The following is a 27,752-nucleotide window of genomic DNA, read 5'->3' on the forward strand; positions in this document are numbered from 1 at the left end:
GAGCTCAGAAAGGGTCTGCCTGAATAGGAAGAGCACAGACTTCCAAGGAACTCTTGGGGTCGGGGGAGCAAGAGGAGAAAATGTAGAAAACAAAAGATGTTGAGGAATTAGAGGTAAATAAAAAACAAAAAAAGGAGGAAGAAGAAAAAAAAGGTTGATTGTTTATAAAAGCTGAAAGATTTCAACCTTTTATCTTTCCAGAGTCATGGAATCAATATTGGAAGGAAAAACCAAAGTGTCTCCCAACCAGTTCATATAATACATAAGCAAAGAGACTATTCAACAATACCCCCTATCAGTGGTTATGTCAAACGCGCGAAGATACCACTATGGTGAAGATTACCCATGATGACCTGAGGAACTCATTGCATGTTGGACAGCCCTCGTTATTAGAAAATCTTTCTATTCATGAAGCTGAAAACTCTCTACAATTTATTCCCTAAGGTAAGTCGATTTTGTTTCTCATAAACAAGCATGTCTGGGGAAGGGGTGAATACATTAACACTTGGAGCTTAGTTGAGTTTCTCTGGTTTCTGGTTGTCCCCTATGGATATAGGGAAGGCTGTGAATGGAACATAGACCTGGTAAATTTGGATATCATAAGGCTAGGTCAGAGGCAGGGAAAAAGGGAAGAAAAAGGGAGGAAAGATGATAAATAACATCTGAGGATATTGTGAAAATCCAGAGCTGCCTTTTTGGAAATGAAGGCATGGTAGCTATGTGGCTGAGAGGGTGAGGGTGCTGAGCCTAGAGTAGGAAGACCTGAGTTCAAACCCTGCCTCAGTCGTTTACTAGCTGAGTTACCCTGGACAAATCACTTAACTTCAGTTTCCTTGTATGTAAAATAAGGATAATAATTGTGCCTACCTCACAGGGCTCTTATGACTATCAAATGAGATAACCTATGCATTGTGCTTTGCAAACCTATAAGCCCTGTATAAAGCGTAACTTATTATTTTCTGTACATAAAATGAAGTTTCACAAAGTACATCACATTTTCTTATTTGCTTATTTGTCATATCAACAACATTCATAAATATTTTGTCCTTGCTTCCAGTTTGTGAAGAATTACAAATTAATATCTTTGTGAGCAAATACAAGTGTACTATGGAAGCCACCTTGAAGAAACCCTGCATTGGTTCCTTTAGAAAGGAGGAAATTCCCACTAAATGACTGCTTTTTTATATCCTAGTTTCCTTTAAATTTTAAAGGGATCTTTAGGGAGTCTTTGATAGAATGACTGTACATTGAGACACCCTGCTCTCCTGGCCTTGGCTGCTATTAACAGAGACTGGTACCAGAAGGCCATCCCTACTAAGTAACAATTGATATCAGATGCAGATAGTTGTGGACAAGGCAGGTGAAGGAAGAGTTGGGGCCATGTTGTGTGGCTTTCATCCTGCTGTAATCACTGAGCTGCTCCCTTGCTTGACCTGAGTCTTGTCTTTAAGGTTCAAAACCTTGAAGAAAGGTAGAGAACAAGAATCCATTTTTTCCAATTAGCCTCAGGGTATCTGAACAGGGGTCCTGCTGCACGATGTTCTGTGCATGTGAACTTCTTAATATAGAGCCCTGAGTGTTCTAGTCTGGATTACTCTGTCCCCTCCCTCCAGTTATGTTTTGACATTTTATGAACAAGTTCACAAATGAGCATAGGCTGTGGGGTAGAGACTTATACTTCAGATAAGGGATATACATTACTTAGCCCTAACTTTGTTCATACTCATTTTCTTCCATTCAACTCCACTGTAATGACACTATTCACCTAAGTATTTTTTATCCCTGTGCTACTCTAGAGTGTGAGTATGAAGGGTGGGGGTGAGGTGTGGGAAATTCAGTGTCTTTGATGGGGAATGGGGACATCTCAATGGAGAGACTGATAAAAACACTTGCTAAGTTCTTGTTTGTCTATGTTAGGCTCCATGCTATAACTAAATTTTGTTAATGTGGGTGTGGCTCCATGGAAATGTAGGCACATAATTCCAGAGTACTCTGAACCAACAGAATGTGACCAACTCACTCTTTCAAATCTATACACTTTGCTCTGATTGATGAAAGGTTCTTGCAGTGTGTCCATCTACCTTTGCATCTGTGCCTGTGTATCTTGGCAGGAAATAAGTACTCCAATTCATACATGCATCTTGCAAGTCCTTTAAGTAAGAGGAAAAAATCTCTAATTTCGGTGGAAATGTCAATGGGGAAAAGAAAACAGATTTTTGGGAGTGCCTGGAAGAAGAAACAGATTAGAAAAAAGAAGAAAAGGATAAAAAATAGGAAAAGAAAATAAAAAAGGAAAAGCAAATTGAAGAGGAGAAGGAAAAAGTCAAGAAGGAAAAGAGGAAGTTGAGAAATAAAAAGAAAGACTGATGAGGAAGAGAAAGCAGAAAAGAGGAAGAGGCACAAAAAGGTCAAAAAAGAAGAGAAATATAAGAAGGAAAAGAAGACAAAAGATAAAAAAAAGGAAAGAAAGCAGGAACTGAAAAGAGAAAAGGAAAAGATGAAAAAGTGGAGGAGAAAAGGGAGAAGATGAGGAAGAGTAATATGTTGAGGAGAAAGATGAGGGAGGGGAGGACAACAAGAAGGAAAAGCAGGAAGACAGAATGAGGAGGAGGAGGGGGAGTTCAACCACACCAACAACAGGGGAATAAACATGCATAACTGGTCACCTCCCATCAGAGGGGAGGGGTCTTGTGGCCTTTGAGAGTCCCTCTCCAGTCCTGTTGAGATCAGGAGTTAAACACTCAAGCAGCAAGACTTATTTGGTTCCTGGAGGTTTCCCCACCAGAACTGGGACAGCCTTCCTTTGGTCATCTGAGTTGGGAGTGGTAGTGGCAGTCACCTCTGGTCTCTCACTGTATCTGAGGTGACCCAGACATCAATGAGGGACACCCTTGATGGTCATCAGATGGGTGAGTTATTGACCCCACCATGAGATCCCCTATAGCTGGGGCCTAGGTCTCAGCTAGACTCAAATACAACTTTCAGTACCTGGGGAGGTGGGGGGGCAGGCAGGGTGATGAGTTCAGGGGGAAGGTTAGAAGGGAGGGGGAGATTGGGAGGGGGATGTGACGGAAGTTCTGGTAGCCTAGCTTGGCTGACTCATGGGCATTGAACTATTTTTCTCTTTTAAATAAATGATCCTTCTTCACCTCTACAGTGTAATGTTGTACAATTGATTACAAAATATTACTTACATGCTGTCCCTCCCTTTCCCCAGTTGGGTAAAATGAGCTTACATTTCCATGTAACTTTAAGGTTTTCAAAATCCTATCCACATATTATTTAATAACAAACATGACAATCTTTTGAGGAAGAAACTCAAAGGGCTTGGGGGTTCATTAGAATAAGTTTCACTCGATGTGAACCCTCTACCAAATTTAAAAGCTTGTGAGCTGCTAAGGGGCCACTTCATGGTGAGATTTTTCTCTCTAACATTTTATTTCACAGTTGATAGGCCTGTGTGGAAAGCTCTAGTCAACAGTCAATGAGTTTTGAATAATTTTTTTCCGCACTGAAATTCTTCTTCATTATACCCGTTTTTCTATTGTGGGTCAACATGCCAATGACGTAGTATTGCTCATTTCATTTGAATATTGGGCTCCCCTTGCTTTGGAGATCCTGTGCTCTACACAGAGGCCCAGTGTGTGGCTAGAGAGCTGGATTGTGGAGCAGGAATCCAGTGACTAGAAGGAAGATATGGTTGAGCTAGACTTGCTGTACATACTTTGGGTAGAATGTCAAATACAAGACGAAGCTTATGAATGAATAAGAACAATAACATTAGTTAAAATTTGTTAAACATTTGGACTTGTATGCATTCCATCATCTATAGTAATTGCTACTAATGAGAATGCTTGGGGACTATGCTAACCTATACTGCAACCAGAAGATGGCAAGAAAACACAATAGCATCCTTGTCACAGAAGGACAAACCCCAGATCACGTAAGAGGTCTGGTAATTGAACCAACCTCACCTTGAGCAGTTCTTGATTTAGGGGCAGCAGAATTCTTTACAGAGCATGACTCAAGTGCTGGTCAGGTGCAGCACGTGGTGATGGCAAACAACCTTTCCACCCAAAAATCTATAATATGGAACTACATCCCCAGGACCCCAGTTTTCAAAGGAACAGATCTAGAAATCCTAGAAAATGAAACAGATAAATGGAATAAAAAGAAGATAGAGAAGACTTTAGATGGAAGGGTGAAGAAGGCCAGAGACTGAATTTGGGGAGGAGAAATTTAGGAGAATTTGAGGAACAATTGAAGATTGACTTGAGCTGCTGGAAGAAGACGTGGACTCCAGATGGAGAAGGATCAAGGAAAAAATCTCAAAGAAGAAAAAGAGAACTCAAGGAAGTGCAGAATGTATAGCAAAGTACAAAAAGGAAGGTGAAATACTTTGGTAAGGATAGAAGGAATAGAAAAATTGGATGAGTCTGCCTATCTGCTGCTTAGAGAACTCAGAGAAAACAGTCAAGTTTTTAAAAAGTTAAAAACTAAAGTGAATCAACGCATAAAGGAAATCAAGAACATGGAGAGAAGAGTTGTTAAGGGAATAAATCTGTAAGGAAAGTATACCTATAAATGATGGAATGAGGTGATGAGGTGGATGGGGAGCTAGATTTGGAGTCAGTGTGACCAGAGTTCAAATCCTGCCTCAGATAATTATTAGCTGTGTGACCACGATCAAGTCACTTCTTTTTTCTCTGTTGAAGAATAACTTTTGAAGAAGAAAGGACAGAATGAAAATGACTAATTAGGAAATTTTTACCACTTAGCAAGTATATACTCTATACTTATAAATATATGGAAATTTGTTTCATTAGCCAATTAAGTAAGGAGATCAAAGATGTCCTTGATGAATTCAAATCATGGAGCTTAAGAAAAAAACATCTCTGGGAACTTACAGAATTGCTAGATGAGATTGTTGCACTACCATTGGTGATAGTTGTGACACTGTTCAGCACAGGAAGGCCCTGAGAAGAAGAAATACTGGCCTGAATTTTTTTAAAATGGAAAAAAATGGATGGAAGAGATCTTTATTGGCTTTGAATATTGTGCTAAATCTAATAAGATTAATTTCAGTGTGGTAAGTTCTTACACCTGGGTTTGAGAAATAAAGTTTTGAGGTCCTCTATAATCAGCAGTTTGTCTGGAAAAAGATCTGAGAGGATTAGTGACCTTGTAACGTCAGGAGAGATAAAGCTTCTGGAATAAGGAGGTGATCGTTCCCTGGTCAAATGCAAAGAATAGTCTAGTGTTCATTTCTGAATCACCCATTTTCAGAAGGACGTTGATGGGCAGGACAGTATCCAGACATGGTTAATTTCTATAATAAATAGTTTACAGCACATGCCACCTTAAGGCTGGTTGAACAAGTGGTTAAATTGTTTCTCCTGTCAAGATAGGGCCAAGAAGTAATAGAATAATTCGCTTTAAGTACATGAAAGCCCCAACATATGGAAGAGAAATTAGATTTGTTCTGTTTGACCCCCAAGGACATACCTGGGAGCAATACATGCATTAAGCCTAAATTGAAGTTTGATCTAAAGAAAAATGCTCAAGCAATTAAAGCTATCCAGAAACAGAATGGCTGCCATTGGGAGTAGTAGAAGGTCTTATTGGAGTTCTTTAAGCAGAGGTTGACCGTTAAGTTGCAATGGTCATGCTTTTTCAAGTACGTAGTTTGAATTCAATTTCATGATTCTGCCTTGACAATAACTGCTCATGACAACGATCCTATCAACACAATATTTTGAGAAATATTGTTCATTAAGGGAAGTGATGGTAACTTTCCTATCCTACGCAAGGAACCTTTGACTCTGTTAGTGTATGTTACCAAAGTAAAATGAGAAATGAGGTGGAGAAACTTAGCAGGTTAATTTAAATGCTCAGGTGACTAACTTTTGATCTTGTATAATTCCTGAAAAAGGAGCTTCACAAAACTGTAATGTTGGAATGCTTGCAGGAGGGAGATGAACAATCTCAGGGTTTTTTTGGAGAATACTCATCAGTCTCTGCTTAGTTCATCAGTGCTTTTGTGCATGAGGGAGAAGGTGCTTCTGACTGTGTTGCATGTGAAAAGGTGCTTCAGGAGTTGGTAGTCAAAGATGAGTGACTGTATAGGAGAAAAATTATTGCTCAAAGGGGTTTCCATTTGGTTATCAATGAATACCATCACATGGTTGTGGCAAAAAGCAGTAGTTTACTTAAAATAGAAAAGTAGTTGAATTGTCATTGAGGGCCTCTTCCCCACTCATTAGCAGCAGATACTACAAGGATGCCTCTTTTGGGAAGTCAGAAAAGAGAGCAAAAAATAACAAAACAAACCATATACAATTTGGACTCCTTTCTTTTTTATTATCATTATTTTATTTCTTTTCAGTGATCTACGATCAATTCCATATATCTTATCCCCTCCCTGTTCCGCTTCCCCACTACCTCCCCACTTCCTCCCTGAGACAGCTTAGAGTGTTACATTGGTTCTACACATATATTCAGATTAAATACATTTTCATCTTAGCCATATTACATAGAAGTAGTAAAATGAATGGGAGAACTCATAAAACAAAGCAAGACATAATACAAAAGAAAATGCTCTGCTTCGTTTTGAGACAGAATTCCATAGATCTTTCTCTGTATGTGGAAGGCATTTTACTTAAGAGACCATTAGGAATTATTTAATTTCTTGTATTATAATGCAGTACTAAGTCTACCAGAAAAAAATTGGACACATTTCAAGCAAACATTAGTGGGATGAAATTTGAGGGTTAACCCTTGGTCTCCTCCACCTAGGAATGGGGCTCTCAAAGCACTTTCAGTTCAGGGTCTGTGCCTCAAGGTCTGAGGGCCTGTCTAGCGTTAGACCCCCTGCTGACCCCTAGTGGTATAAGTGCTAATAGCAGAGAGGAAACACCCTGAAGCCTGCAACTGTCTAATGGTGGGGCTTGGTTCTTTTCCTATATGTAGAAATGATAACAATAGGGATGATAATAATAACTCACATTTATATAACAATTAACTATGTGCCAGGCACAATGCTAAGCACTTCATAACAATTTATAATTACTTCATGTGATTCCCACAGCTGTGGGAGGTAGCTGTTGTTATCATCCCCATTTTACAGTTAAGGTAATTAAGGCAAAAATTACTTGTCCAGGGTCTCAGAGCTCATAAGGGTCTCAGGCCAGATTTGAACTTGAGTCTCGCTGGGGATTTATCCATTGCATCACCTAGCTTCTCCAACATAATTTTCCCTTCCTCATTTAAGCCATGAGCTTTCGATTGACTTTTCTTCCTTCTAGTAGAAACTCTAGACCATAAGTCCTTCCCAAGGTCATGGGGCCCAAATTAAAATTAAACTCTAGAGAAGTTCTTGGGTCCAGAAATATTTTTGCCTTTCTGCAGACCCAGGATGGTAAAGGAGGATTTTTCAAATAAGCACTTTTTCTTGGAGCTCATCTGAGACTAAATCAATCTTAGAAATTCAAAGCTAATAATTTATAAACTACCAATTAACTAAACAAAAACCACTGTATAATATAACTATGTAACTATAACTATCACGATATAACTATACATACTATATAATATGTATAGTTGTAGGCAGGAGGTCTTCCCTGTCTGAACATGATTGGTACCTGAAAAAGGCCACTTCAAGAAACTCGACTGACTATGGAGACCAGCACATTTCATTGAAATAGTGGGAAAAGTTTGATTTGGAGACACTGTTATATATTTTACTACATTAGGACACCGGCTCTGGAGTCAGATCATCTCAGTTCAAATCACACCTCTGACATTTGCTACTTAGGTGACTCTCAACATTAATTAACCTGCTTCACCCTCCTTTTCCTCATCTTAAAATGAGAATTAAATGACTAAGTTTAGGAGAAGACTAAATGATTTCTTAAGGTCTCTTTCAATTCTACAGTTACAATCCTAAAAACTATGACAGCCAGGAATTTGCCTCTGCCCTTACTCTGCTGAGGAGACCTCCTGTAGCCAGACCACCCCTCCTCCACACTTATAGCTCCAAGGCTAATCCAGGGAAACACAAAAGAAGGGAGAACTAAAAGTAGAAGATGTGGGAAAGAGGAAAGACTGAAAGACACAGATAGTAATCATAACTGTGAATGTGAATGGGATGACATCTCCCAAAAAACCGAGAGGGTTAGCAGAATGGATTATGAACCAGAACCCAACAATATGTTGTTTACAAGAAACATATTTGAATAGGGGGATACATAAAGGATGAAGGTAAAAGGTTGGAGCAGAATATATTGTGCTTCAAGTGATGTAAAAAAATCAGGGGTAGCAGCCCTAATCTCAGAAAAAGCACAATCAGAAATTGATCTAATCAAAGAGATAAGGAAGGAAACAATATCCTGCTAAAACACACCATGGACAATGAAGCAATATCATTACTAAACACATATGCTTCAAGTGGTATAGCATCCGAAATCTGAGAGGGAAGTAAAAGGAGTTACAGGAAGAATAGACAGCAAAACTATACTAGTGGAGGACCTCAGCCTCTGCCTTTCTGAACTGGAGAAGTCTACCCTCAGAACAAACAAGAAAGAAGTAAAGGAGGTGAATAAAACACTGGAACAGGTAGGTAAGACAGACCTCTGGAGAAAATTGAATGGGGATAGAAAGGAATATACTGTTTTCTCAGCAGTACATGGCATATATGCAAACATGGACCATGTACTAGGCAATAAAATCTTAACAATCCACTTCAGAAAGGCAGACATACTCATTCATCCTTCTCTGATTATAATGCAATAAGAATCACATGTAATAAAATCCAATGGAAAGATAGACCAAAAATTAATGGAAAACTAAATAATCTAATCCTAAGAATGAGTGGGTTAAACAACAAATCATACAAACAATCAACAACTTCATTCAAGAGAAAGACAATAATGAGACAACCCACCAATCTTATGGGATACTGCAAAAGCAGTTCTTAGGGGAAGCTTTATATCTTTGAATGCCTACATGAATAAAATAGAGAAAGAGGATATCTATGAATTGGGCCTGAAAAAGTGAGAAATCGAACAGATTTGAAATCCCCAAGTAAATGCCAGATTAGAAATACTGAACACCAAAGACAGGATTAAGAAAATTTAAATTAAGAAAACAATTGAACTAATAAACAAAACTAAGGTTTGGTTTTATGAAACAAAAACAATAAAATTGATAAACTTTTGGTCAACTTGATTTTAAAAGAAGACAGAAGAAAACCAAAGTAGCAATATCAAAAATGAAAAAGGCAAACTCACCTCCGATGAGGAGGAAATTAAAGGAATAATTACAAATTACTTTCCGCAACTGTATGCCAATAAATTCGACAATCTACATGAGCTATATGATTATTTTAAAACATATGAATTGCTCAGATTTACAGAAGAAGAAGTTGAATACTTAAATAACCCTATCTCAGGAAACGAAATTGAACAAGCCATTAGTGAACTCCTTAAGAAAAAATCTCCAGGGCCAGATGGATTTACAAGTGAATTATCACACATTTAAAGAACAGTTAATTCCAGTACTATATAGACTATCTGGGAAAATCAGGGAAGGAGGAGTCCTCCCAAATTCTTTTTATGATACAAATATGGTTTTGATACCTAAACAAGGAAGAGCCAAAACAGAAAAAGAACATTATCCACCACTTTCTCTAATGAATAGAGATGCAAAAATTTTTAAAAAGATATTAGCAAAAAGAATACAGCAACAACTCATGAGAATAACACATTATGATCCGGCAGGCATTATACCAGGGATGTAGGGCTGCTTCAGTATTAGGAAAACAATTCCCATGATTGGTCATATCAAAAACAAACCTAACAGAACCCACATGACTATCTCAACAGATGCAGGAAAAACTTGTGACAAAATACACCATCCATTCCTACTAAAAACACCAGAGAGCATAGGAATAAAGGGAACTTTCCAGAAAACTATAAGGAGAACCTACCTAACACCTGCACCAAGTATTATGTGCAATCAAGATAAGTTAGATGCATTCCCAATAAGATCAGAGATGAAATAAGCATGGCCATTGTCATCAATATTAATCAATATGGCACTAGAAATGTTAGCTGTAGAAATAAGAGAAGAAAAAGAAATTGATGGAATCAGAATAGGCAAAGAGGAAACTAAGTTAACACTCTTCACAGATGATACAGGGATATACTCAGAGAATCCTAGAGATTCAACTAAAAAACTATTGAAATAATAAACAACTTTGGGAAAGATGCAGGTTACAAAATAAAACCACACAAATCTTCTACATTTTTATCTATTACTAACAAAGCCCAACCGCAAGAGATAGAAAGACAAAAGCCATTTAAAGCTAAGGTAGACACTATAAAATATTTTTTATACATAGCTGGTCTTGTCTTCAACATGAATGATTGAAAGTCATGTACATCATTGAATGAACCTTTTTTCCTTTGAAGTATTATCCTCAGATTTGTGGGGTAGGTGATTCCTGGTTTCAATCCCAGTTCCTTTCACTTCTGAAATATCTCATTCCCTTCAACCCCTTAATGTTGAAGCTGCCACATCCTGTGTTATCCTGATTGTGTTTCCATAGTACTCAAATTGTTTCTTTCTAGGTACTTGCAGTACTTTCCCCTTGATGTGGAAACTCTGAAATTTGGAATGTTCCTAAGAGTATTTTTGAAATATTGAAATATTGAAATTATTGAAATATTAGAATATTCCTAGTTTCTCTGTTTGGGTCTCCTTCAGGAGATGATCACTAGATTCTTTCAATATATGTTTTAACCTGTGATTATAGAACATCAGGGCACTTTTCCTTGATAATTTCATGGAAAATAATGTCTAGACTCTTTTTTGGATCATGGCTTTCAGGTAGTCCTATCATTTTAAAATTATTTCTCCTGGATCTATTTTCCAGATCAGTTGTTTTTCCAATGAGTTGTTTCACGTTGTCTTCTATATTTTCAAATTTTTGGTTTTGTCTGCTAACTGCTTGGTTTAACTCAAAGTCATTCATTTCTCTGAACTCAATTCTTCCTTTCAACACATAATTTTCTTCAGTGAGCTTTTGAACCTTCTCTTCCATTTGGCTAATTCTGCTTTTTAAAACCTCCTTCTCCTCAATGGCTTTTTAGATGTCTTTTTCCAATTGAGTTAGCCTCTTTTTAAAGCTGTTATTTTCCTCAACATTTTTTTGGTTCTCCTTAAGTAAGCTGCTAAATTCTTTTTTAAGGTCTTCTATTGCCTGAGAGCAGTTTAAGTTCCCTTTGGAGGCAGAGGCCTTGACTTCCTCTGACAGTATGCCTTGTTCTTTCTCATCTGAAAGGATGGGTGGAGACACCTGTTCCCTAAGAAAGTAAGCTTTTAAAATCTTCTTTTTTTCTCTTTTTTGGGCATTTTCCCAGCCACTTACTTGACTTCAGAGTATCCTCTCCACTACCAGCTGTCCTCACTACCACCAAGCCAGCACTTGAGGACTGAGATTCAAATGAGCTGCTCTCAAACCTTAGGGGCTTTGGGCAGGGGCAGGGCTGCTATTCAGTATGAGATTAAGATCAGCTGCTCAGGTTGGGGCAGGGCCACCACACAGGGCTCATTACCTTCAGGGGCTTTCTGATGAGAACTTCAACAATGGATGCAGGCTACTGTTGCTTTGGGAGCCTTGTCTGCTGCTGCCTCTACTGCTGCCACCTGAGGATGCCTGAGTTATGGGGAAACCCTGCTCCCCTCTTGGCCAGTCCAAAGGTCCCACGCACTGACATTTAGCACTTGTGGGTTGAGGGATCTGGGCTGCTGCTGGAGATTCTCTCCCTGAAGCCTGCTTGGATCTGCTCCTTTCAGTGCTGCATGGCCAAGGTAGGGCTGGGCTCTGCTCCATTTTATGTAAAACTGACAATCATAGCCTTTTCTAAAGCTGTAAAACCAAGAACTAACCCATGGCAGAACACATACATGCCAATATCCTGTGACATTTTAAGAGATGCTGAAAGACCTCTCAACTCAAATTCCATACTCTTTTCAGCCACTTAAAAGATTTCAAACTTTTGTCTTTCCAGAATCACAGAATCAGTATTGGAAAAAAAACCAAAAGTTCCTCCCAACTAATTGATATAACTCATCAGCAAAGACACTATTCAACAGTATCCTACTCAATGGTTATCTCAAACCTTTGAAGATCATCAATGTGGTGAAGATTCTGAGAAAGCCATTGCATTTTGGTCAGCCCTCATTAATAGAAAGTGTTTTCTTTGCATGGAGCTGGAAACTCTCTATAATTTATTGCCTAAATAAGTGGATTTTGTTTCTGCAAGACTCTTTTTATATGCAAACATGTCTGGGGAAGGAGGGAATACATTAAGTGAGCTTAGTTGAGTTTCTCTGGTTTCTGGTTCTCCCTGGCTGGAACAGGGAAGGCTGTTATTGGGACACAGACCTGAAAAATAGTGATGTGAAAAGGTTGGGTCAGAAGAAGGCAGAAGGGGAACAGAAAGGAAGTTAAAAGGATAATTAATATGGGAGGATATTGTGACAATCCAGAGCTGCTCTTTTGAAAATAAAGGGATGGTAGCTGGGTGGCCCAGAGGGAAAGGGGGCTGAGCCTCGAGTCAGGAAGACCTGAGTTCACATGTCGCCTCACACACATACTAGCTGAGTTACCCTGGACAAATCACTTGACTTCAGTTTCCTTGTATGTAAAATAGGGACAATAATTGCAACTAACTCACAGGGCTGTTACCAAATCATTATGAATGAGATAACATCTACAATGCGCTTTGCAAACAATTAGGCCATATATAAATGGCAATTTATTATTTTCTCTACATAAAATGAATTTTCATACATTACCTCCTCTTTTATTTGTCTTCTTAACATCATGCAGAAAGACTTTGTCCTTGCTTCCAGTTCGTGAAGAATTATAAATTAACATCTTTGTGAGCAAACACGAGTGTACTAGGGAAGACACCTGTTTAAAGAAACCCTGCATTGGTTCCTTTACAAAGGAGGAAATTCTCACTAAATGGCTGCTTTGATAAGGCTTAGTTTCCTTTGAAGTTTATGGGCATCTTTAGGGGGCCTTTGATAGAAAAATTGTGACTGAATATTGAGTCACCCTGCTCTCCAGTCCTCTGCTGCTGTCTGCAGAGACTGGTACCAGAAGGCACTCCCTACTAAATAACAATTGATACAGATGCAGCCACTTGTGGACTAGGCATGTGAAGGAAGAATGGGGCCATGTTGTGTGGCTTTCATCAGGCTTTAATCACTGAGCTGCTCCCTTGCTTACCCTGAGACTTATCTCTAGGGTTCAAAGCCTTGAAGGAAGGAAGAGAACAAAGAACCCATTGTTTTCTAATTAGGCTCAGAGTATCTGAACATTGGTCCTGGGGCCAATCTCCTGTGCAGGTGAGTTTCTTATTATAGACCCTTGAGTGTTCCATTCTGGATTACTCTGACGCCTCCCCCTAATTAAGTTTGGATATTTTGTAAACAGGTTCTCAAATGAGGAGAGGTAGTTGGCTAGGGGGGAATCACTTATACTGGTGGTAGGGAGTATATACCCTTTAGTCCTAACTTAGTTTATAGCCATTATCATCCATCCAACTGCATAGCAACAAGATTATTCAGATAAACAATTTTTATCCATATGCTGCTTTTCAGTGTGGGTATGATGGATGGGGCCAAGGTCGTTGGGGAGTTGAGTGTCATTGATTGGGAATGGGGCCATCTCAATAGATATATGGATACAACAATTACTATGTTCTTGTTTATCTGTGCTAGGATCCATGCTACGCCTAAAGACTGATGTGGAAGAGAAAGCAGAAAAGGAAAAGGAAGAAAAAAAGAAAAAAGGAAGGGTCACAAAAAGATCAAGAAAGAAGAAGAAGATAAGGAAAAGAAGGAAAAAGAAAAAGAAAAGGAAGGAGAAAGCAGGGACTGGAAAGAGAGGAGTAAAGGATGAAAAAGTGGAGGAGAAAAGGGAAAAGAGGAAGAGGAATATGATGAGGAGAGAAAGATGAGGGAGAGGAGGATGGTGAGAAGGAAAAGCAAGAGGACAGGAGGACAAGGAAGAGGAAGAGGAGGAGAAGGACAGCCACACCATCTACAGGGGAAGAACAAGGCATGGCCAGTCACTTCCCAGCAGGGGGAGGGGTTTGTGGCTTCCTGTTGGGACCAGGAGTTTACCACTCAAGCAGCAGGACTGATTTGGTTTCTGGAGGTTTCCCCACCTGGCTTGGGACAGCCTTCCTTTTGTCCAGGAAGACCTTAGTCATTCCAGTTGAGAGTAGTTGTGACAGTCGCTTCAGCCCTCTCAGTGTATCTGAGGTGCGTTAGACATCAACGTGGGACACCCTTGGTGGTCATCAGATGGGTGAGTTATTGACCCCACCATGAGCTCCCCTAGAGGTGGGGCCTAGGTCTCAGCTAGACTCAGGTACAACCTTCAGTACGTGGTGGGGCAAGGTGGGGTAGGGTTGGTGGTGAGAGTAAGGGGGAAGTTAGAAGGGCTACGGGAGACTGTGAGAGGGATGTGAGGGAAGTTCTGGTGCCCTATCATGGTTGACTCTTGGCCACTGAAACCTGCTTGGGTGTTAATGTATTTATACCCTGTTTTTCTATTTGAAATAAATGATCCATTTTCACCTCTACAGTGCAAAGTTATACAACTGATTTTAAAAACTATCTCACAAGCTGTCCCTCCCTTACCCCACTTGCATTGAATGAAGTTACATTTATATGTACCTTTGAAATTATCAAAATCTTTTGCAGACATTATTAAATCGTAAACATGGCTTAATCTTTTCAGGAAGAAACTCAAAGGGTCTGGGGATTCATTAGAATAAATTTCAGTACATTTGAACCCTCAATCAAGTTGAAAATATTGTGAGCTGCTAAGTGGCACTTCACAGTGAGGTTTTGGCTCTGGGATTTTATTTCACAATTAATAGGAATGTGTGGAAAGATCTAGTCCATAGACAAAATGGTGGGAGTAGTTTTTTTCATACTAATATTCTTCATTATAATAGTTGTTGTACTGTGTGTCAACATGCAAGTTGTTCATATAATATTGTTCATTTCATTTAAATATTCGGCTCCCTGTGCTTTGCAGATCCTGTCTTCTGTAAACAGGGCCAGTGCTGGGGCTGGTCTGCTGATTTGCTTTGCAGGTATCCAATCACTAGGAGGAAGATGTGGTTGACCAAGTCATGGTGCAGACATTTGGAGGAGAATGTCAAATGCAAGCTGAGACATAGCAGTAAATAAAAATAGTATTAGTTAAACTTTATTAAACATTTGGGGATGTATGCATTCCATCACCTACAATAATTGCTACTAATGAGAATGCTAGGGAATTATTCTACCATTTGCTGCAGTCAGATGATGGCAAGAAAATACAATGAATCCTTCCAGGAGATGTAAAAATCCCAGATCACATGAAAGGTCTGCTAATTGAATCAGAATCACCTTGACAATTCTAGATTTAGGAGCAGCAGCATTCTTTAGAGAGCATGACTGAGGAGTTACTCTAGGTGCAGCAAGTGGTGATGGCAAACAAGCTTTCCACTCAACAATCTGTTATATCGTGATCACAACACCATGATCCTGAAGGAGCACATCAGAAAAGACTAGAAAATGAAAAAATTGAATAAAAGGATAGAGAAGACTTTAGATGAATGAGTGAAGAAGGCCAGAGACTGGATTTGCGGAAGAGAAATTTAGGAAACGTTGAGGAACAATTGAAGACTGACTTGAGCTGATGGAAGAAGAAGTGGACTCCATTTTATGAGACCTCTAGATGAAGAAGAATCCAGAAAATAATCTGGAAAGGGAGGAAGAAAACTCAAGAAAATGCAGAAGTTATAGCAAATAAGAAAAGGAAAATGAAACATATTGGTAAGGATAGAAGAAAGAGAAAAATTAGATAAGTCTGCCTATCTGCTGCTTAGACAACTCAGAGAAAATAGTTTGGAAGGCCTATCAAGTTTTTAAGAGGTCAAAAAGTAAAGTGAATCAAACCCTAAAGGAAATAGAGAACATGGAGTGAAGACGTGTAAATGAAGTAAATCTGTAAGAAAGAAAACCTATGAAGGATGGGATGAGGGATACAGTGGATAAGGTACTAGATTCGGAGTCAGTAGGACCTGAGTAGAAATCCTGCCCCAGAAAATGATTGGTGACCTGCCCATCAAGTCAGTTAAACTTTCTTTGTCCCAAGTTCCTCATCTGAAAAAGCAAAATAATAGCTCCTACCTTACAGAGATGTAGAAAGGATTGAATGATTTAACATATATAAAGAGCATGCAAATCTTTGTAATCTATATTAATACTAGCAGTAGTAGTAGTAGTGGTGGTGATAGTAGTAGTAGTAGTAGTAGTAGTACTAGTTGTATTAGTAATAATAGCAGTAGCAATAGTAGTAGTAGCAGCAGCAGTCAGTAGTAGGTAGAAAGGGAATAAACATGTAAAAGGAATATGCCTATAAAGTGAGCAAAAAAGTGAACCTTATAACTGGAGTGGTGCAGTAATAAAACCAAGAAGCACACAGTCTCACTTTGTAGCAAGGAAGATCAAACACACAACCAGAAGACAAAGTCAAAACTCCTACTTCCAAAGCATGCAGGGAAAATAGGAAGTGGTCACAGGTCCTGGACGACCTCAGAAAGGATTTTGAAAATCAAGTAAGAGAAGTAGAGCAAGACTTGAGAAGAGAAATGATCGTGATGTAAGAAAATCATGTAAAATGAGTCAATAGCTTGCTTAAAAAACCCCACCGAAAAAAATACTGAAGAAAATAACACCTTAAAACACTCAAATGTCAAAAGACATCAAAAAAACAAATGAAAAGAAGACTGCCAGAAAAACCAGAGTTGGCCATGTGGAAAAGGAGGTCCAAAAGCTCCCTCACGAAAATAATTCCTTAAAAATTAGAATGGAGCAGATGGAAGCTAATGACTTTATAAAATGTCATGAAATTGTAAAATAAAACCAAAAGAATGAAAAAATAGAAAACAATGTGAAATATCTCACTGGAAAAACAAACAACCTATAAAATACATCCAGGAGAGACAATTTGAAATTTTTCAGAGTGCCTGAAAGCCATGATGAGAAAAAGAACCTAGACACCATCTTTCAAGAAATTATCAAGGAGAACTGCCCTGGTATTCTAGAGCCAGAGGGTAAAATAGATATTAAAAGAATCTTCACATCACCTTCTGAACGAGATTCCAAAAGAAAAACTCCTAGGAATATTGTAGTCAAATTTCAGACTTCCCAGGTCAAGGAAAAAATACTGCAAGCTGTAAGAAAGAAACAATTTGTGTATTGTGGAAATACAAACAGGAAAACAGAAGAGTTAGCAGAGATGATATAATGTGCAAGCTGCCAGATCTTGTGTTGTCCTCGTTGTATTTCCACAATACTGGAATAGGATATTCCAGAGGTCAAAGGAACTCTAGGCTTCAAACTCATCTACCCAGCAAAATGGAGTATAATATTTCAAGGGGGAGAATATATATTCAATGAAATAGAGGACATTCAGAAAATATATACTATATATTCATGAATTCATACACATTTATTTCATTAGCAAATTAAGTGAGGAGGTCAAAGATGTCCTTGATGAATTCCAGTCATGGAGCCTAAAAATAACATCCCTGGGCACAGACAGAAGTGCTCGGTGACATTGCTGAACATCTCCTGGTGATATTGGCGAGACTGTTTAGCAAAGGAAGGCCTGGAGAAGAACAAGTACTATCTCCATTTTTTTTAAAAGAAAAAAAGAATGGAAAAGATCTTGAATGACTTCGAATATTGTGCTAAATCTAAGAAGATTAAATGTTGTAAGTCTTACACTTGTGTGTGAGAAATAAAGTTCTGAGATCCTATATAATCAGCAGTTTCCCTGGAAAAAGATCTGAGAGTATTAGTGAACCTGTAACATCAGGAGAGGTAAAGCTTCTGGAATAAGGAGGTGATCGTCCTGTGGTGAAAGCCCAATTACACTCTAGCGTTCGTTCTGAGCCCCAAATTTCAGAAGGACGTTGATGGGCAGGACAGTATCCAGACATGGTTAATTTCCATAATAAAGAGCTTGGAGCACAGGCCAGCTTGAGATTGGTTGAACAAGTGGTTATATTGTTTCTCCTGGCAAGATAGGACCAAGGAGTAACCCAATAACTCTAAGTACTTGAGAGGCCCAACCTATGGAAGAGAAATTAGATTTGTCCTGTTTGACCCCAAGGGCAGATCTGGGAATAATGTATACATTAAGCCTAAATTTGAGGTTGATCTAAAGCAAAATGCTCAAGCATTTAGAGCTCTCCAGAAGTGGAATGGCTGCCACTGGGAGTAGTGGAAGGTCTTATTGAAGGTCTTGAACCAGAGGCTGATAGTTAAGTTGCAATGCTCATCCTTTATCAAGTATGTCGTTTGAATTAAGTGGTCACTGGATTTCTTTTCAACTCTGAAATTCTCTGATGCTCACTTGACAATAACTGCACCTGACAATCAGCCTGTCAACACAATATTTTGAGAAGTTCATTAAGGGAAGCAAGGGTCACTTCCAGGGGTCAACTTGCCTTGTCCAAGGGACTTTTGAGTCTGTTACTCTATGTCATTGAAGCAAAAACGCATTGTCAGAGAAATGAGGTGGAGAAACTTAGGAGGTTAACTTACATGCTCAGGTGTTTAGTTTTTGATTTTGTATAATTCCTGACAATGGATCATCACAAAATTGTGTTGTTGGAATACTGGCAGGAGTGAGATGGAAAATTTGAGAGTTTTTCTGGAGAATACTCAGGAATCTCTGCTTACTCATCAGTGTTTCTCTATATGAAGGAGAAGGTGCTTCTGACTGTGTTACATGTGAAAAGGTGCTTCAGGAGGTGGGACTCAAGGATGAGTGACTGTGGAGGAGATAAATATATTACTCCAAAGAGCCTCCATTTCATTATCAAAGTGTGCCATCACATGGTAGTGGTGAAAAGCACTCGTTTACTTAAAAGAGAAAAACAGCTGAACTGGCATTCAGGGCCTCTTCCCCACTTATTAGAAACAAATCCTAAATGGATGGCTCTTATAGTAAGTCAGAGGGGACTGCAAAGAAATGACAAAACCAGCTAAACACAAATGGGATACTTTTCAAGCTAACTTTACTGGGATGAAATTTGAGGGTTAGCCCTTAGTCTCCTACAGATAAGAACGGGACTCAAAGTGCTTTCAGTTCAGTGTATGTGCCTCTAGGTCTGAGGGTCTTTCTGGCATTAGACCCACTGCTGACCCCTAGTGGCATAAGTGCTAATTGCAGATAGGAAACTCCTGAAGCTTGCAGCAGTCTAATGGTGGGGCTTGGTCCTTTTCCTGTATGTAGAAATAATAACAATAGTGATGATAATTATAACTCCCACTTATGTAGCAATTAACCATGTGCCAGGCACAAGGCTAAGAACTTTATGACCAATTGACAATGACTTCATATGATTCCCCCAACTGCGGGAGATAACTGCTATTATCATCCCCATTTCACAGTTAAGGTAATTCAGGCAAAAATGACTTGTTCAGACACAGACAAAAGAGGATGGTCTTGGAAATATGTTAGCGTTAAGTAGGAATGGAGGCAACTAATTTTAAAAGTGGTGAATTCATGGATATATATTCATGTTACAATTGTGGCTTCCTTCAGGAACTTCCAGGGGAGGGAAGATAACAGAATGGTCTCTGGAGCAAGAAAATCTGAGTTCAGATTCTGCCAGTAAAACGCACTAGAAAGTTAACTTCATCTTGCAATCCTCTGGGCAATATTCTATGACCATAAATTTCAAGATAATTGCTGATCCGCTGACTGGTAGAAGTTTTCTCACTGGGCATTGCCTAATCAGCTACCATCAAGCAAACCCAGGCTCAAACAAAATGCAGCTTCATGACTTTGAGGCCTCAAATAATGAATAGTCAAATAATGAGTAATATTTTTATATATATTCATACACATATACCTTATACTAATACAAGATTTTTCTGACTAAAATAATAGAAATATTAAAGCATTTAAATATATGTATGCATACATACACACATATGGTATTCATTGCTTCAGTACTTGGCAATGAATTTATCTACCTGTAATGAATTCTAGAAAATATTTGTGTGTGTGTGTATGAGAAATCATCCTTTTCATTTCCTCACACTTTGGATTAAGCACCACTATGTGTTAGACACTGTGCTAATCTCTTAACTGATATTTGCTTGGATCCTCACAACAACTGTAGGAGACAGGTACTATTATTTTCATTTTACTGTGTCTTGCCCAGGACACACCAGTAAAGTGCCAGGGGCCAGGTTTGAACTTAAACAGTCTTGACTCCAGACCACCTGCCACCTAGTTCCCATCATTTACTAGAAGAGTAGTTATATCAGAAAAGAAGGAAAGATCTCTTTAACAAACCAAACTAAAAAAGCACAGTGATTTTGGTTGTTTTCTCCCCCTTTTGCCAGAAATGGATAGAGAGAAGTATTTATACTCATCAATTAATATGCAGAAAGTGAAAAAAAATCTTTAGTCAGGTAAACTCTTGAACTAAAGATGCATATACAGGAACACAAAGACTGCTTTATATAAGTTATGATGAAAATATTATATGTTTTAATAAATATCCCTTCTTGGTTCTTAACTGAGAACTTAATACAGATTTTTAAATAAAAGCAACCTCCGCTCATGTCATTTTAGGATATTTCTTAGGAATGAAATGGGATCATTTCTGATACTCTCTCCTGTGAGAACCCCACCTGACAGAGTGAGCTGAGTTTAGCAACTGGATATTTATGTTAATGAGAGAAAAGAAACATGATATGATATATGACTTTCACTGCTGCTTTTTAAAAGGCTATGTGGGCCTACAGTGTGAGGGGAAGGGGATATTATGATCAAATATCTAACTGAAGAATAACGCATTAGCTGGGAAAATTTTTGTCATTACTTCAGAATCTCTTGTCTTGTCCTTGAATTGGGGTTAAGAATTTAAATCAATGGAGAGAAAATATGCACATACATGTAGCAGACATGCACATTTGTGTATGTATATATGTTAATGAGTGGATGTATATGTGGATAAAGATAAGGACATGAATACAGATATACACTTCAGATACAAATTAGATATGGATAGGGATATGAATATATGGACATGGATATAAATTTACATAGAAATATGATATAGATAAATGCAGATACATATATGGATACAGATACAAACATAGACACAGATAGAGATGTGATATGGTTATGAATATGGAAGTAGGAACATGTACAGATTAGACAGGGATATAGATAGGGACTCAGATATAAATATGGATATGAATATACATACCCTGATATACTTCCATAGGTAAAGATAGAGGTTAGACATAGATATGGACATGAATATAGATATAGATAAATATAGGTACTGATACAGGTTGGCTATAGATATGGAAATAGAAATATATGGAGATTAGACAGGGATATAGGTAGGGACACATAATAGATGTAGATATGAATATAGATATGAAGATAGAGATACAGATATAGAATAAATGTAGATAGGGATATGGATATAGTTATGTATAGTTGTAGTAATAATCTAGGAATTGAAAAAGCTAGGTAATAGGGTAAATCCAGGAAAACACATTAACACCAAGACCTTTCAATGCCAATGTCCCAAGGTAAAAGACCAAACATTCTCTCAATCTGTAGGTACGGAACGTTATGAGTCTAGCCCTGTCTCAACCCTCAGATGCAGGGGAACATGGAAGGGTAATAACTTGCTCCTCTGATGACCACTAAAGGGGGCTTACCTTGCTGTCTGGCTCACCTTTGTTGATCACCTCAGATGCACGGAGGGACTGGGGCTTCTGTCTCCACTACTCCCAACTGGGGTGGCGGGGTGTTCCTGGACAGAAGGAAGGTGGTACAACCACGTCTCAAGCTAGGGTCATCAGGCATGGGGGACCTCTGGGAACTGAGTCAGTTCAGCTGCCTGGGTGTTATTCTCCTGGCCTCAGCAAGAGGAGAGGAGCATTTTCACAGGTCAGAAAATCCTCAAATCAAGGAGACCTCTGTTGGGATGGCAAATGCCATGTCACTCTCTTCCCCTGCTTTAATCTCCTCCTCTAAAAATCCTCAGCATCCTTGTAAAAATCCTGCTGTGTCACCACAGATCCACAGCACAACAAGGACAGGATCATGAGTGTGGGGCTGGGGCAGGGGTATGGGGCACCAAGGCTTTGTCCCTGTCCCTATCATCTCCTCCCCAATTCTGAAGATTCTAAGTGCAGAGGGCACCTTTGGATTTTGGGGGTGAGGAACTGGGACCTCATTGGTCAAAAGGAAGTGACTAAACAGCAAGCTGCTTACGGCACTCTGAGGCAGAACTTGTAGGGGCCACACAGAAATGACTGTCCAGAATCCAGGTTTGGATGGTGGTCTCTGACCCCTCTCCTGGTCACAGTCTCCTCATCACCACAGAATGAAAGCTGTGGAGCTCAGATCGAAATGAGAAGGGGCAGCTGGGACATGGTGCTACCAAGAGAATGGAAGTCCCCAAACTCATGGAAATCCTCAGCAAGGAAGTGATGGTATCTGCTGGCTGTGGGAAGAACCAAATTCTGACTTTGACAGAAACTGGCTCTGGGTTTCCCTTTAGAAAGAAGAAGATGTGAAAACTTGGCCTTGGCAATCAGAGCGATGCCATCCCCAGTCCTGCACTGATAATGTCCAATGACCAGCCAAATACCAAAAAGACTTGTGGGGCTGAATTCAGCATGAAAATGGATTGCAAAGGAAACATCTACTCTTTTGGTGCTCTGAATATTGTCAGCTAGGACACAATTCTGAAGGGAAATTCATGCCTGACCTCAAAGGATAGAATACGACTATGAGCTGGTCCCTTGTTGAGTTGCCATTTTCATTGAAAAGACAAAAGATGGACAGATTTTGCCAGTCCCCAATGTCGTTGTCTGAGATGTGGCCTATGGCACCAATCACACGCTGTTTTGGATTCTCAGAAAGGTGCTTTCTCCTGAGGGTTTCGAGTGGATGCCTGGCTGGGCCATGCAGGACAGAAGGATGAGATGATCCCTCAACTGCTGAAGCTCTTTGATTTCCCAGGTCCTGGAGCCAGGCAAATCTATGCCATCTATGCCAGCTACACCTGCTCCTTCACCTTCAGTGAAGTTGGTGGCCTGTTTTTCTGGGGAGCTACCAACACATCTCAGGAGTCCACCATGTATCCCAAAGCTCTTCAGTATCTCTGTGGCTAGACCATTAGAAGCTTAGCTTATGGGAAGACTGGTATTCTCCTGGCTGCAAATGACAGTACAATAAGCTGTGGCCAGTGTCCAACCTTCAGTGAATTGGGCTACCAGGATCACAAGTCCAAGTCTTACACTGGTGTCTGAGAAGTGAAAACCCTGGATGGCATTTACACAGAGCAGGTTGCCACAGACTACTCACACCCCTCGGTGAAACTGAGGGACTAGAGGGAAACTGAAAATGAAAAGCCAGAACATCTCCGTGAGTATAGTCCTTGCACCATCTCCTGATGCCTGAAACAGCAAGGTTGCCAGCAGACTCTCCAGGCTCCTCCAGGCAGGGGACATTGCCAATGTGCCTAGAACACAACGAAGATAGATGAGAAGAGATTACTCAGTGAAAGGTGGCCCAAAGCTCTTATTTGTTAGTGTTTCCGAAGTTCCATTTTATAAGCAAATTCAACGTTTACTACCTTTTTACTGTACAATCTCCAAAGTGTTTCTCGCTCCCTTTCTCTCTTTTCTCCCTTCCATTACACCAAATGTTCAATTAAAATATTTTCTCTGAGTTTAGAACTTAGCATTCCTTAAAAAAAAAAAAAAACTAAAACAAAAAAACAAAAAAAAAACCACAAAGAAAAGCACAGAAACCAAAAGAAAACCTTCTTCCAAGAGCATCCTTGTAAAAATCCCCACTTCCAGGAACGTCACTGTAAAAAAAGAATCCCTCTTCCAAAGGTATCCTCCTGCTCCAAATGGAAACAGATTCCAGAGAGACTCTTTGCAACTAAATACACCTGTTCATGCAAGTCTTGCTTTCATATTGACTCCAACAATGCTATTTTCCAGGGTTAGCTATTGTGCTAACACCCTAACAACTGAATTTTTATCTGTTTTCCTAAGAACTAAGTTTAATCTAGAACAGGCATTTAATCACAGAAACAATATTAGCCATTTCTAAAGCTTTAAACCAAGGATTGGCTTAAGCCTAAATGTATGGCTTCCAATATGCTGTGACGTTCAAGAGATGTTGCAAGATCTCTCAATTCAAAATCCATGCTCCTGTTGGCCAGCTAAACGATTTCAAACTTTTCTTTTTCCAGTCACAGAATCATTATTGGAAGGTAAACCCAAAGCTCCTCTGAAATAATTTATATAACTAATCAACAAAGAGACTCTTCAACCATACTCCCAATTGGTCAGAAGCTCAAAGAATTGGAGTCACTGAGGTTTCCTTCTTCAACTGTGCTTATATGGAACCCACTGCTTGATTCCTAGCCAGAGCGGCCCTTAGCCACCTGTCCACCTTCACCTCCACTAACACTTCCTCTGTCCTCCAGTTCACTCAGCAGACACAGCTCAAGTCACTACCTACCCCGGCCCCACCTCTGCTGCCCCCACCACGTCCATAGCCTCATCCCCAACCTCTGCACACCCTCTGCTACTGACATGACCACATCGAACCCCTCTCAGATGCAGCAGAACTACCGCCAGGACTCAGAGGCTGCCATCAACCGCTACAGCAACCTGTAGCTCTATGCTTCCTATGTTTACATGTCTATGTCTTACTACTTTGACCAAGATAATGTAGCGTTGAAGAACTTTGCCAAGTACTTTCTCCACCAGTCACACGAGGAGAGGGAGCATGCTGAGAAGCTGATGAAACTCCAGAAGCAACCCTGTGGCCACATCTTCCTGCACGAAATCAAGAAATCTGCCCTAGAAGACTGGAAGAATGGGTTGAATGCAATGGAGTGTGTTCTGACCTGGGAAATAAATGTCAATCAGTCGTTACTGGAATTGCACAAGCTGTAAACTGACAAGAATGACCCGCACTCACTACCTGGACAAACAGGTAAAGTCCATCAAACAACTGGGTGATCACAGTAACCAACCTGTGCAAAATGGGAACACCAAATTCTGGCAAGGAGAAATGTCTTTTCGACAAGCACACTCTTGGAGACAGTGACAATGAGAGCTAAGTCACACCTGGTTTCCCCCACACCTGGGAACTGTGGGCAAGAGTCCTCCTGTTTTTCAGTGTATGTCTATTTTGGTTATCTGATCATTATCTGTACCAAAAAACTGGCACTCTTTGCATCCCAAAAAAAGAGACTGGGTACTGATGAAAAAAAAAAATAAAGACAACTCAATACCCCCAATCAATGCTTATCTCAAATCTTTGAAGATCACCAGGACGGTGAAGAATACCCAGAATGACCTTACCAATCCCATTGCATTTTGGACAGCCTTCATTATTAGAAATTCCTTTCTTTGTGTGGAGCTGAAAACTCTACAATTGATTCCCTAAGGTAAGTGGATTTTCTTTCTGGAAGACCCTGTTAATATACAAGCTTGTCTGGGGAAGGGGTGAATACATTAACACTTGGAGCTTAGTTGAGTTTCTCTGGTTTCTGGTTGTCCCTTAGGGGAATAGCGAAGGATGTGAATGGGACAGAGACCTGGTAAATTTTGATATGATAAGGCTAGGTTAGAGCAGGGAGAAGGGTCAGAAAAATGGAGGAAAGAGGATAAATAACATCTGAGGATATTGTCAATATCCAGAGCTGCTTTTCTGGAAATGAAGGCATGATAGCAAGGCTGCCCAAAGGGTAAGGGTGCTGAGCCTAGAGTCAGAAAGATCTGAGTTCAACTCCTGCCTCAGACATTTACTAGCGGAGTTACCCTAGACAAATCACTTAACTTCAGGTTCCTTGTGTGTAAAACAGGGACAATAACTGCACCTACTTCACAAGGCTCTGATGAACATCAAGTGTGTTTTGCAAACTTTTAAGTGCTATATCGATGGTAACTTATTTTCGGTAGATAAAGTGAAGTTTCATAAATTACATCCTCTTTTCTTATTTATTTGTTGGATTAGCATCATTCAGAAATACTTTGTCCTTGCTTCCAGTTTGTGAAGAATTCAAAATTAATATCATCGTGAGCAAACATGAGTGCACTAGGGAAGCCACCAACAAATGGAGAAGTTTTGAAAGCTCTGGATAAGTTCATTTACCTTGGTAGTGTACTTCCAGGAATCTATAGTGCGAGTGAGGTTAATGCACAAGTTGCCAGAGCTAGCTCAGTGTTTGGGAGGCTCTGAAGAAAAGTTTGGAAAAGAAGAGGTATTAGATGAACTACCAAACTGAAGGTCTACAGAGACGTTGTGCTGACCTCATTGTTGTGTGCTTGTGAAAAATGGACAGTCTACCAGTGCCATGGGAAGAAACTGAATCACTTCCATTTGTGTTAGGGAGATTCTGAGGGTCACCTGGCCACATAACGTAGCAGACAGTGAAGTTCTGGTGTTCCCTGAGGGGAAAAGGGAAGGCTGATTGGGATATAGACCTGGTAAATTGTGATATGAAAATCTTGGGTCAGAGGAAGGGAGAAGGAGAAGAAAAAGGAAGGAAAGATGGTAAATACTATCTGAGGATATTGTGAAAGTCCAGAGCTGCTCTTTTCAGAATGAATGGATGGTAGCTTGGTGGCCCAGAGAGGAAGGGTGCTGAGCCTAGAGTCAGGAAGACCATAGTTTATTCCTGCCTCAGACACATACCAGCTGAGTTGCCCAAGACAAATCACTTAACTTCAGTTTCCTTGTATGAAAAATAGGGACAATAATTGCACCTACCTCAGAGGGCTCTTATGAAATCATTATGAAATGAGATAACATCTACTATGGTCTTTGCACACCTTTAAGCCCTGTATAAATGGTAACGTTATTTTCTGTACATAAAAAGAATTTTGATAAATTAAATCCTCTTTTCTTATGTGTCTTATTAACCCCATTCAGAAATACTTTGTACTTGCTTCAAGTTCAGGAAGAATTCTAAATTAACATCTTTGTGAGCAAACACAAGTGTACTAGGGAAGCCACCTCTTTAAAGCAAGCCTGCATTGGTTCCTTTAGAAAGGATGAAATTCAGACTAAATGGCTGGTTTGAGAGGTCCTAGTTTCCTTTGGAGATTACACGAATTTTTAACGAGTCTTTGATAGGAAAATGGTGACTGAATATTGAGTCACCCTGCTCTCCATTCCTTTGCTGCTGTCAACAGAGACTAGTATCCAGAGGCCATCCCTACTAAATAACAATTGATTTCAGATACAGCCAGTTGTGGACAAGGCAGGTGAAGGAAGAATACGGCCATGTTGTGTGAATTTCATCAGGCTTTAATCACTGAGGTACTCCCTTGCTTAACCTGAGTCCTATCTCTAGAGTTCAAAGACTTGTAGGAAGGTAGAGAACAAAGGATCAATTGTATTCTCATTAGCATCAGAGTATCTGAACAGAAGTCCTGCTGGCCAATGTCCTGTGCAGGTGAGCTTCTTATTATAGAGTCCTGAGTGTTCCAGTCTGGATTACTCTGTCTCCTCCCTCCAATTCTATTTTGACATTTAGTGAATAGGGTCACAAATGAGCAGACTGTTGGATAGAGGCTAATCACTT

The 27,752-nt window shown here is 39.6% G+C and overlaps 1 pseudogene; it reads left to right on the plus strand.

Moving 5' to 3' along the window:
* Positions 1-27,752, plus strand: LOC140500456 (ferritin heavy chain-like; annotated as a pseudogene).

The sequence above is a fragment of the Notamacropus eugenii genome, chromosome 4 (genome assembly GCF_028372415.1).
Source record: "Notamacropus eugenii isolate mMacEug1 chromosome 4, mMacEug1.pri_v2, whole genome shotgun sequence".
Classification (NCBI taxonomy): Eukaryota; Metazoa; Chordata; class Mammalia; order Diprotodontia; family Macropodidae; genus Notamacropus; species Notamacropus eugenii.